This window comes from Mandrillus leucophaeus, unplaced genomic scaffold (genome assembly GCF_000951045.1).
Source record: "Mandrillus leucophaeus isolate KB7577 unplaced genomic scaffold, Mleu.le_1.0 Scaffold18, whole genome shotgun sequence".
In the NCBI taxonomy this organism is placed as follows: Eukaryota; Metazoa; Chordata; class Mammalia; order Primates; family Cercopithecidae; genus Mandrillus; species Mandrillus leucophaeus.
The window spans coordinates 5,993,228-6,002,814 of NW_012101809.1; positions in this window are offsets into that span (position 1 = coordinate 5,993,228).

Below are 9,587 nucleotides of genomic sequence, written 5' to 3' on the forward strand. Positions count from 1 at the left end.
AAAAAAAAAAAAAAAAAAAAAGTCATTTGATATTCCTTTAACATAGCAGATTTCATTTTATAGATGCCTATCCTTGTTGCCTATGAGAATTCAGTAGTCCACCTGTTTTGAGTACCGATTGTGTGTCCCACCTTGTGGGTAAGAAAAAAAAGACATCGTTCTTTGGTATTTCCATTTCAGGTAAGAAAAAATGAGATAAATCCATTTTATTGTAATCCTTACTATCTGTACTTCTGTTTGGGACCTTGGTGTGTACTTGGAAATAATTTTAACTACTGTAGAATCTTAAATGTTCGTGTACTGATACCTTTCACCTTCCTTTAGTCACTAATCACTCCCAAGAGTAATTGCTGTGTGCATGAGTTGATAAGTTAATTGTATTTTGCATTCATTCATCAAACTTTTTACTTCTAGTGTCTCCTATGAGGCAGCATCATAGATGTATTAAAGAAAAGACTGGTCCTCCCAGTCTGGTGGGGGAGACATAGAAGTCAACACACAATGATAATGCATTGAATTGACAAAAGATGCTCAGTCTTTCCAGCAGCACAGAGGAGAGGTACCTAACTGGGTAAGATTCTTTTGGATGAAGCAAGACTGAGCTGACACTTGAAAGAGCTAACTGGACAAATAAGGAGTCATTTGATTTTCCAGAAAAGGATCAGCATTTGTAAAGTTAGAAAATAGAGACTTTCAGGGCATAGTAGATATAAAACATTGGCCCATCATCAAAGGTATTTTGTGCTTTGGTTTTAAACATTTTTTAATTTATTCACTGTGTTTGTCTGTTTGTATTGCTATAAAGGAATATCTGAGACTGGGTAATTTATAAAGGAGAGAGGTTTATTTTGGCTCATGGTTCTGCAGGCTGTGTGGGAAACATGCTGCTGGCAACTGCTTCTGGTGAGGGCCTCAGGAAGCTTACAGCCATGGTGGAAGGTGAAGTGTGAGCTGATGTGTCACATGGCAAGAGAGGAAGCAAGAGTGAGAGAAAGGATATGGCTGGCTCCTTTAAACAAACGGATCTCATGTGAATTGTTAGAGTGAGAACTCACTCATTACCTCGGCACCAAGCCATTCATGAGGGATCTACCCCCTATGACCCAAACACCTGAGGTAGAAACATTGGAAGTCTTGTATCAATATGAGATTTGGAGGGGTAAAAGCATCCAGACCATATCATTCACTTATTTACTTTTGTTTATTTGTTTGTTTTTGAGACAAGGTCTTGCTCTGTCACCTAGGCTGGAGTGCACTGACATAATCACAGCTCACTGTAACCTCAAACTCCTGGGCTCCAGTAATTCCTCCCTACTCAGCCCAGCTCATTAAAAAAAAAATTTTTTTTATAGACCAGTGTTGCAGGAAGTCAAGGACCCCAAACGAAGGGACCAGCTGGAGCCGAGGAAGAAAAACATAAATTTTGAAGATTTCATGGACGTTTATCACTTCCCTAATAATACTCTTATAATTTCTTATGCCTGTCTTTACTTTAATCTCTTAATCCCATTATCTTCGTACGCTGAGAATGTATGTCACCTCAGGATCACTATTGTACAAATTGACTGTAAAACATGTGTGTCTGAACAATATGAAATCAGTGCATCCTGAAAAAGAACAGAATAACAGCAATTTTCAGGGAACAAGGGATGATAACCATAAGGTCTGACTCTGCCTGTGGGATTGGGCAGAATAGAGCCATATTTTTCTTCTTGTAGAGAGCCTATAAATGGACATGTGAGTAGGAGAGATATTACTGAGTTCTTTTCCCAGCAAGGAATATTAATAATTAATACCCCGGGGAAAAAATATATTCCTCGGGGGAGGTCTATAAACAGCTGCTCTGGGAGTGTCTGTCTTATGCGGTTGAGATAAGGACTGAAATATGCCCTGGTCTCCTGCAGTACCCTCAGGCTTACTAGGATTGAGAAATTCCGGTCTAGTAAATTCTAGTCAGACCGGTTCTCTGCTCTCGAACCCTGTTTCCTGTTAAGATGTTTATCAAGACAATATCAGCACAGCGGGACATAGACCCTCATCAGTAATTCTAATTTTGCCTTCACCTTGTGATCTTTATTGCCCTTTGAAGCATGTGATCTTTGTGACCTACTCCCTGTTTGTACATCCCCTCCCCTTTTAAAATCCCTAATGAAAACTTACTGGTTTTGAGGCTCGGGGTTGTCATCACGGTCCTACCAATATGTGATGTCACCCTGCAGGCCCAGCTGTAAAATTCCTCTCTTTGTACTCTTTCTCTTTATTTCTCAGATTGGCTGACACTTAGGGAAAATAGAAAAGAACCTACATTGAACTACTGGGGGCTGGTTCCCCCAGTAGACCAGGTCTTGTCATACTGTTCAGCTACTTATTTACCCACTCACTTATTTATTTATTTATTTATTTATTTATTTATTTATTTATCTATTTACTATTAGTGAGAAAAGGTTGTATGGAGCCAGTTAGTTTTTTTTTTTTTCTTTTTTTGAGACCAAGTCTCACTCTGTCACCCAGGCTGGAGTGCAGTGATACAATCTTGGCTCACTGCAACCTCCACTTCCTGAGTTCAAGTGATTCTCCTGCCTCAGCCTCCTGAGTAGCTGGGATTACAGGGTCCTGCCACCACACCTGGCTAATTTTTGTATTTTAGGTAGAGACAGGGTTCCACCATGTTGGCCAGGCTGGTCTCGAACTCCTGACCTCAAGTGATCTACCCACCTCAGCCTCCCAAAATGCTGGGATTACAGGAGTGAGCCATCTCACTTGACCCACTTAGGCTTTTTAACCAATCTGGTCCACTGATTGGCTTGTGCACATCCTTACCAGTCCTGAGTAGGACATCAAACTGCAACCTTGGCGTCTTGGGCAAGAAGCACCAACTGAATGATCTGGCGTAACCAGTCATACCCAAAAGTAATCTGTGTAGGATAAGAGAGTAGCTGGTTTCAAGCCAATAAAATTCAAGGCAGGTAAGATGACTGGGTAGTTATGACACTGCTATCTCCTTCTCCTGGTAAAAATGCTTACCCGCTGTGGCTGCTCCCTCAGTGCTTCTACCTGGCACCTGACCTTTCAGTCTTCCTAATAAATCTGCCTGAGCTTCGTCGCCTCCTCAGGTGTCATGAGGGGAGTTTGTCTGGAGACCCTTTGGGAGCTGATGTCAAATGCTCAACAAATGTTCTGTTAAGTTAGCACTGCAGTAGGCGGGAAAAGGAGAAGATTAAAGGAATAAAATATGCCCTGAACAGTTTTGGAGAGCACTAGCCAGTGGGGATTCTGCTTTGTCATCTAAGGTGACCATAGGGTTGGCTGATAAATGATAACAATTTTCTGTAACACGTGGGCTTTTAATCTTCCTAACAGTCTGCAGGAAAAATGTTAGATATGATGACAGGAGCAGTTTTTACCATGTCGTTAGGGGCCCCAAATGTAGTTTTTAGATTCCATAGACACTAAATCCAGCAATGCCACAAGAATGCCTGTGCAAACAGGATCTGTGTTGATGCAGACTTTAAATTTCTTTTTTATTTTTGATATATACAAAGAAAACTCACTTCCTCTGGCTTAAACAAATGAGGTGATTTTGTTAGGAGGATACAAATTATCTAGCAGAATCTAGGAGACCTGGTGTTGCTGGGTCTCTCAAGGGACTGCCACCAGGTTCCCACAGGGCATCAGCCACCAAGGAAGAAGCTCCCTCCCCCATTTTTCGCTTCCTGCTTTTGGTCTGTGGATTCCCCTCATTTATTTGCTTTATTCTTCCCTCCATACAGCCGCCTGCCTTTCTCTGCCTCTCCTGGGCTTCACATATTCAGTTCCAGACCTGAGCAATGATTGACTTGCTCTTAGTCCCTGTTATAAATTCCCAGGAAAAATAATAGAATTGACTTCATGTGGGTCAGGTCTCCCCCTTGACCCATCAGCTATGGCCCTGGGGAGGTAGGTAGGGTGGCTTAGAGCATCATGGCTTCAGGGAGGCACGTAATTCTGGGTGGGAGTTGATAATCTCAGAGGAGATTGTGAATGATATAGATACCCCCAAACTAGCCTCTGGGACCTCTCTGATCTATTACAGAGGTAAATTTCTGTTAGGGCACAGTTGCTTTGCATTACAGGCTAGGAATTTACATGTAGGCCTGCAAGTCAGTGTTTCTGCTGCTTTGGAGGTTTACTTCATATCTTCACTGGGTGCTGTTGAAGAGGTGAACACTGGGTATATAATACTGTTCTTATTACTGTGTTACAGCACACAACTGAGAAGTTCTAGGAGGGTACTGACAAGAGGCGATTATATCCAGGTTTAAATAAGGAGCTTTGCAGAGGTAGTATAGCTCATGATCATATATTTGAGATATCTGGCAGAACAAATGGGTGTGTTCTTGACTGTCCCTGGTCCTTGAGTTTGGGGACACTTCTCTGCTATCCTTCCAAGGCTCTCTGCTATTCACCCGTGCCCTCTTATCAACTTTAGTGTCCACCAATACCTGATAGGGACCTCACCCTGCCTAAAGCAGGATTTTTGGATTCTCGCCTTGGTTTCTGCCCAATGCTATTCCCCATACCTGAGATTCTTTTTACTTCCTTCCATGTCTCTAACTCATACATATCATTTAAGGTCAAGTTCAAGAACCATGTCTACCATGCACCTTTCTTTAAGATGTCATGGTTCACTGGGCTTCCTTACTTTAGAACTCATTCAGTAGTGATTCACTGAACAGTTATTATTCAGCAGAGTGCTGGCTGGTTATGTTCGCTAGGGCTGTTACAACAAAATACCACAGACTGGGTGGCAAACAAAAATTGAGGCTAGGTATGGTGGCTCACACCTGTAATCCCAGCACTTTGGGAGGCTGAGGCGGAAGGATCACTTGAGGTCAGGAGTTCGAGACCACCTGGCTAACATGGTGAAACCCTGTCGCTACCAAAAATATAAAAAATTAGTTGGGTGTGGTGGTGCGCACCTGTAGTCCCAGCTACACCGGAGGCTGAGGCAGGAGAATCACTTGAACCCGGGAGGCAGAGATTGCAGTAAGCCAAGATTGTGCCACTGCACTCCAGCCTGGGCAACAGAGTGAGACTCCGTCTCAAACTCCTCCCCACTGAAACAAAACAAAACAAACAAACAAACAAACAAAAAAATTGATTTCCTCACAGTTATGAAGGTTAGAAGTCCAAGATCAAGGTGTCAGCAGGTTTGAATTCTTCTGAAGCCCCTCTCTTTGTTGTGCAGATAGTCTCCTTTTCACTGTCATTCCTCTGTGTGTACACATAACATACCTGATGTCTCTTTGTGTGACCAATTTTCCTCTTCTTGTAAAGATACAAGTCTGATTGGCCTTATTTTAACTTAATCACCTCTTTAAAGGCTCTATCTCCAAACACCATCACATTCTGAAGTAGGGGGCATAAGGACATTAATGTATGAATTTTGGAGGGACACAATTCAGCCCCTAACACCAGTGGAGACAGGGGTGAAGAAGATATGCATCATCTTAGTGCTCCTGTAGTTTGACAGCGTGGTAAGGAACACAAGTGTTAAGCAACCATTTACGTGACTAGGCCATTAGTTACCCTTGTGGGATGACGCAAGAAGTAGAATACACAATCCTGGAAAAGGTAGTCTAGTGAAGTGAGACTGAAGGTAATCTGAAGAAGTGAGATCTGAAAGAAGGATGGATGGGAGCCAGCCAGCTGAAGAGAGAAAGAGAGAGTGTCAAGTATTCTAGACAGGAAGATCAGCATTTGTGAATTCCGGGCAGTGGGGAAGAGCATGGCTATCCAGGGAATTGAAAGAACCAGTGTAACAAGGAGTGAGTGATGGGAGCTGGCACCAGAAAGTCGAAAGGGCCAGATTACACAGGACCTTACTGACATCCTGATTTCAGTGCTTACTACATCCTGTCTTGGGACTGTTGTCAGAAAATCTTTTATGGGGGAGTGTTGGCATGCACGTTCTGCTTCTCCTTATGCTCCTTGAGGGAGAAGATCTGTCTTCAACTCCTTTTGTATTCTCTCTCCATAGTATGCAACATAGGGCTGGACATATAGTAGGTGCTCAAGAAATAAATTAAGTGGATATAATGAGAAATGAGATGAATAGAAGCACTCATTTGTCTAAATTAGGGGCTGACGTGATCTTGTTGGATGTGTTTCTCCTAGAGGCTCTGAAAGGTGAGGACTTTTGGTACTATAATGCCACCTAGTGATTCTTCTTATTACAACAACACAGGGGAGCAGGGTGGTGATTAGTCTTCTGTAATCCAGAAAATTGGAAATCAAGCATTTTGTTTCATCAGCATAAATTGATTTGTCCAACCACCCATTCTTTCATCCATTCATCCATCTCTGTTGATGCCCCCTGCATCTCTTTCCTATGAGCTGAACATGTCACGTGCCTTTCTACCTCCTTGTGGTTCTTTGATTGCTCATATTTGGGTCTTTTTGTCCTCCTATAAGTAAGGTCTCAGATATCAGTATCTAGATTCTCTGAGCTCCCATTGTGCTTTCTGTTAAAATGGCATATACTAAATTATACCATCATATTGCGTTAGAATTAACTGTAGATGTTCCTTCTGTCTTTCCCCCAATACAGATTGTGAATGCAAAGGGCAGTGACTCTGCCACAGTCACCTTGGTGCTTCCTGTGGGCAGCCGTGTGCCTACCATGCAGTAAGTTCTTTAAAAATTATTTACTGGATTGAATTGTTGTCACCTATGCAGGCCACCTGCTTATGAAATCTCTTTTAGGAGATCCCCTGGACATGGGAAGACACACAGCCCTGCACTTGACATCAGTGCAACACATGGGTGACCAGGGCCCTCTAGGTCTTTATTTTTGTTATATACCTTCAGAAATGTTATGGAGTTTCTCTGGATCATGGCAATCCCACAAGCCGATGGTCTCAATGTGTAATCAGGTTTCCTGTGAACACACAAAGCAGCCCGAGCTGGGTTGCCGGTCCCATTTCAAGCTCATTTCTATTTGCTTGGCTTACAGTGTGGTTCAGCCTACCTCTCCAGTTCATCCGCCACCTCTCCAGCAACCTCCATGCACATTATGACTCAGCCACATTTCCCTCTTTTTGTCCACCAGATATATAGTGTCAGGTCATGAATGAGATGTCACTGCACAGTTGTCAATTTTCCTTGAATTAATTCATCAATTCAACACAGTTCTCATAAACTTGACAAACTTACTCTAAAAATTATAAGGGAGGATAAAGGTCCATGGACAGACAAAGCAATTTTGACACAGAAGAATTTGGAATGGGGAACTTGCCCTTCAACCGTGATGACTAACTAAAAACCCACAGTGATAAAACCCTGTGCTACTGACACATGAACAAACCAGAGAGCTCAGAATATACTCATGTCTATTTGAAACTTTCCTAAACCAATTTGGGAAGAATGGATTGTTTGACATGAGTTGTTGGAAAATTTGCTCACCCTATGGAGAAAAATATAGTTAGATCCCTATCTCACACCATATGGGAAGGAAAACTCCAGATGGATTAGATAACTGAATGTAACAAAGTAAAACTATGAAGCTAATAGATAGAAAAAAATGATGGGTGAATACCTTTATGACATTGGGGTTAAGGAAGTCTAAATAATACCAAAAAACTATATAAAATATAGGGGAAAAAAGAGCTAAAGAGCCACAGTATGAAAATTAAGGACTGTTGTTCCCTTAAGGACATAAAGGCAGAGTTTCTAGTCTTCTAAAGCAGATTGATGTCCAGGCTTCTCAAAGATGTCTGCAAATCAAAAGAAAAAAGACCAATAGAAAAATAGGTGAAGACGCTGAAAAGGCAGTTCACAGAAGGGAATCTCAAGTAGCCTATGAATGTATAAAGAAATGGTCAAAAAATTCACTAGTAGTTAGAGAAGTGAAAATGAAAGCAAAAAATGTACTTACACTACTTTCATCATATTGACAGAAATTAGAAAATTAGCTAATTAGATGAGTCAATATTTGCAAAGCACTTAGAATAGTATCTGGCATTTACTAAACACTTTATGAGTGTTTAATAAAAAAGACCTACCATGTTCTGGAAGGGATGGATGGAAGTGTTGGATGGAAACCCTTGTACAACACACTGGAGTACAGCCTAGGGTAGTAACTCTCTTACACAATCTTAAAGTGCTTGGTAAATACCCTGGGCTTGTACTAGGCTGTTGGACATCTTTGTGCTTTTGGAAAACTGTTCACTTCTGGCCAGATGAGTTTGAAAATATCACACCCTCTAGATAGTTACAGCCTTCTAGGTTCATGACTTGGCTGGGGTACAGAGATTTTGTGAGAATAAAAAGTGCACACCTTCCTCCAATAGGGCACATGGCATGGGAAAGAGAGTAGAGGCTGTTTTTCAGCCTCCATTGCCCCATGGTTGGATGTGTTTGTGCAGGACGCAGCTGCATAAGCAAATGTCCCTATGCATCCCTATGACTTTAACAATTTTGCTCTTTGGCATATATTTCAGAGGAATTTGCACAGAGGTCCATAAGGGACCACGGACAAGGACGATCGTGGCTGTATTACCTGATGTATTGGAGAATTAGAGGCAGCCTTGTTACCTAACACCTCGGGAATGGAAGTGAAGTGTGGTAGATGCCCCTTCTGAAACGCTGTGCAGTACTCAGAAGCAATGAACTAGAATATGCTTGCCAATCGCAACGAGGACAGATCCTTAAAAAGAATGTTGAGTGAAAAAAGTAGAAAATAAGATAATCTCCAAAGTCCAGTAGCATTATTTAAACATTTTTTAAAAATACACTGATAAAAATGCTGTACATTTCCCAAAAATACATATGGAAGCACAGTAGCATGAATACCTATGGGGTTGAGGATAGGGGTTGGGAGTAGGGGTGGGGATAAAGGGAGAAAATAAAACCAGATAGGAATCTTACACATTTCACAAACCAAGGAGTATAATTATTTCAACTATTTGTACCTGAAGTCCAGAAAGAGTGGAGGCAGAGGGGAGAGAAGAGGGCAAAGAAACGGTTTTGGGAGTGGGATCCCAGAAGAAAGATTTTCGTGATGTGGTGCTACATACGTTTTTCCAGGATATCTTAAGCTCTGCACCCTATTTTTCTCACCACTAATATTAGATTAAATCCTTTGAAGACAGCATCTGTGGTTTCTCTACTTCAGCTGTCCCTCCGTGTCTTGCACACAGTAGCTGTTTTACAAGGGTTGAACTGACTGGAAGTGAGATTATTCCTCGTTGTCTTAGAAGGCAGAGAGAAGCCGTCTGTCCTTCCCTCATCCAGAAACTTCTGCTCCACATTTCCTTCCAAGCGTTAGTCCTCGGTTCTCCATGCTTGGCTCCCTAGTCCCCCACCGTCCTTTCTGGGTGGCCTCTTCCCATTCGCCCACTTCTTTCTCCTGGGTGTCTCCATCTGCCCGCACTGTGGGACTCCTCCCAGCCTCTCAGGGGCACCGCTCCCTTATTTCCTTGGCTCCGCCCCATTCGGGAGATATTTGCATATTTCTCTGAGGAACCCTGCCCAGGTGCCAGCCTCAGAAGCTCCTCCCCTTTCGAATTCCCGCTAGCGCCCCTAGAGGGCGTGTCGGTTGCCAGGCG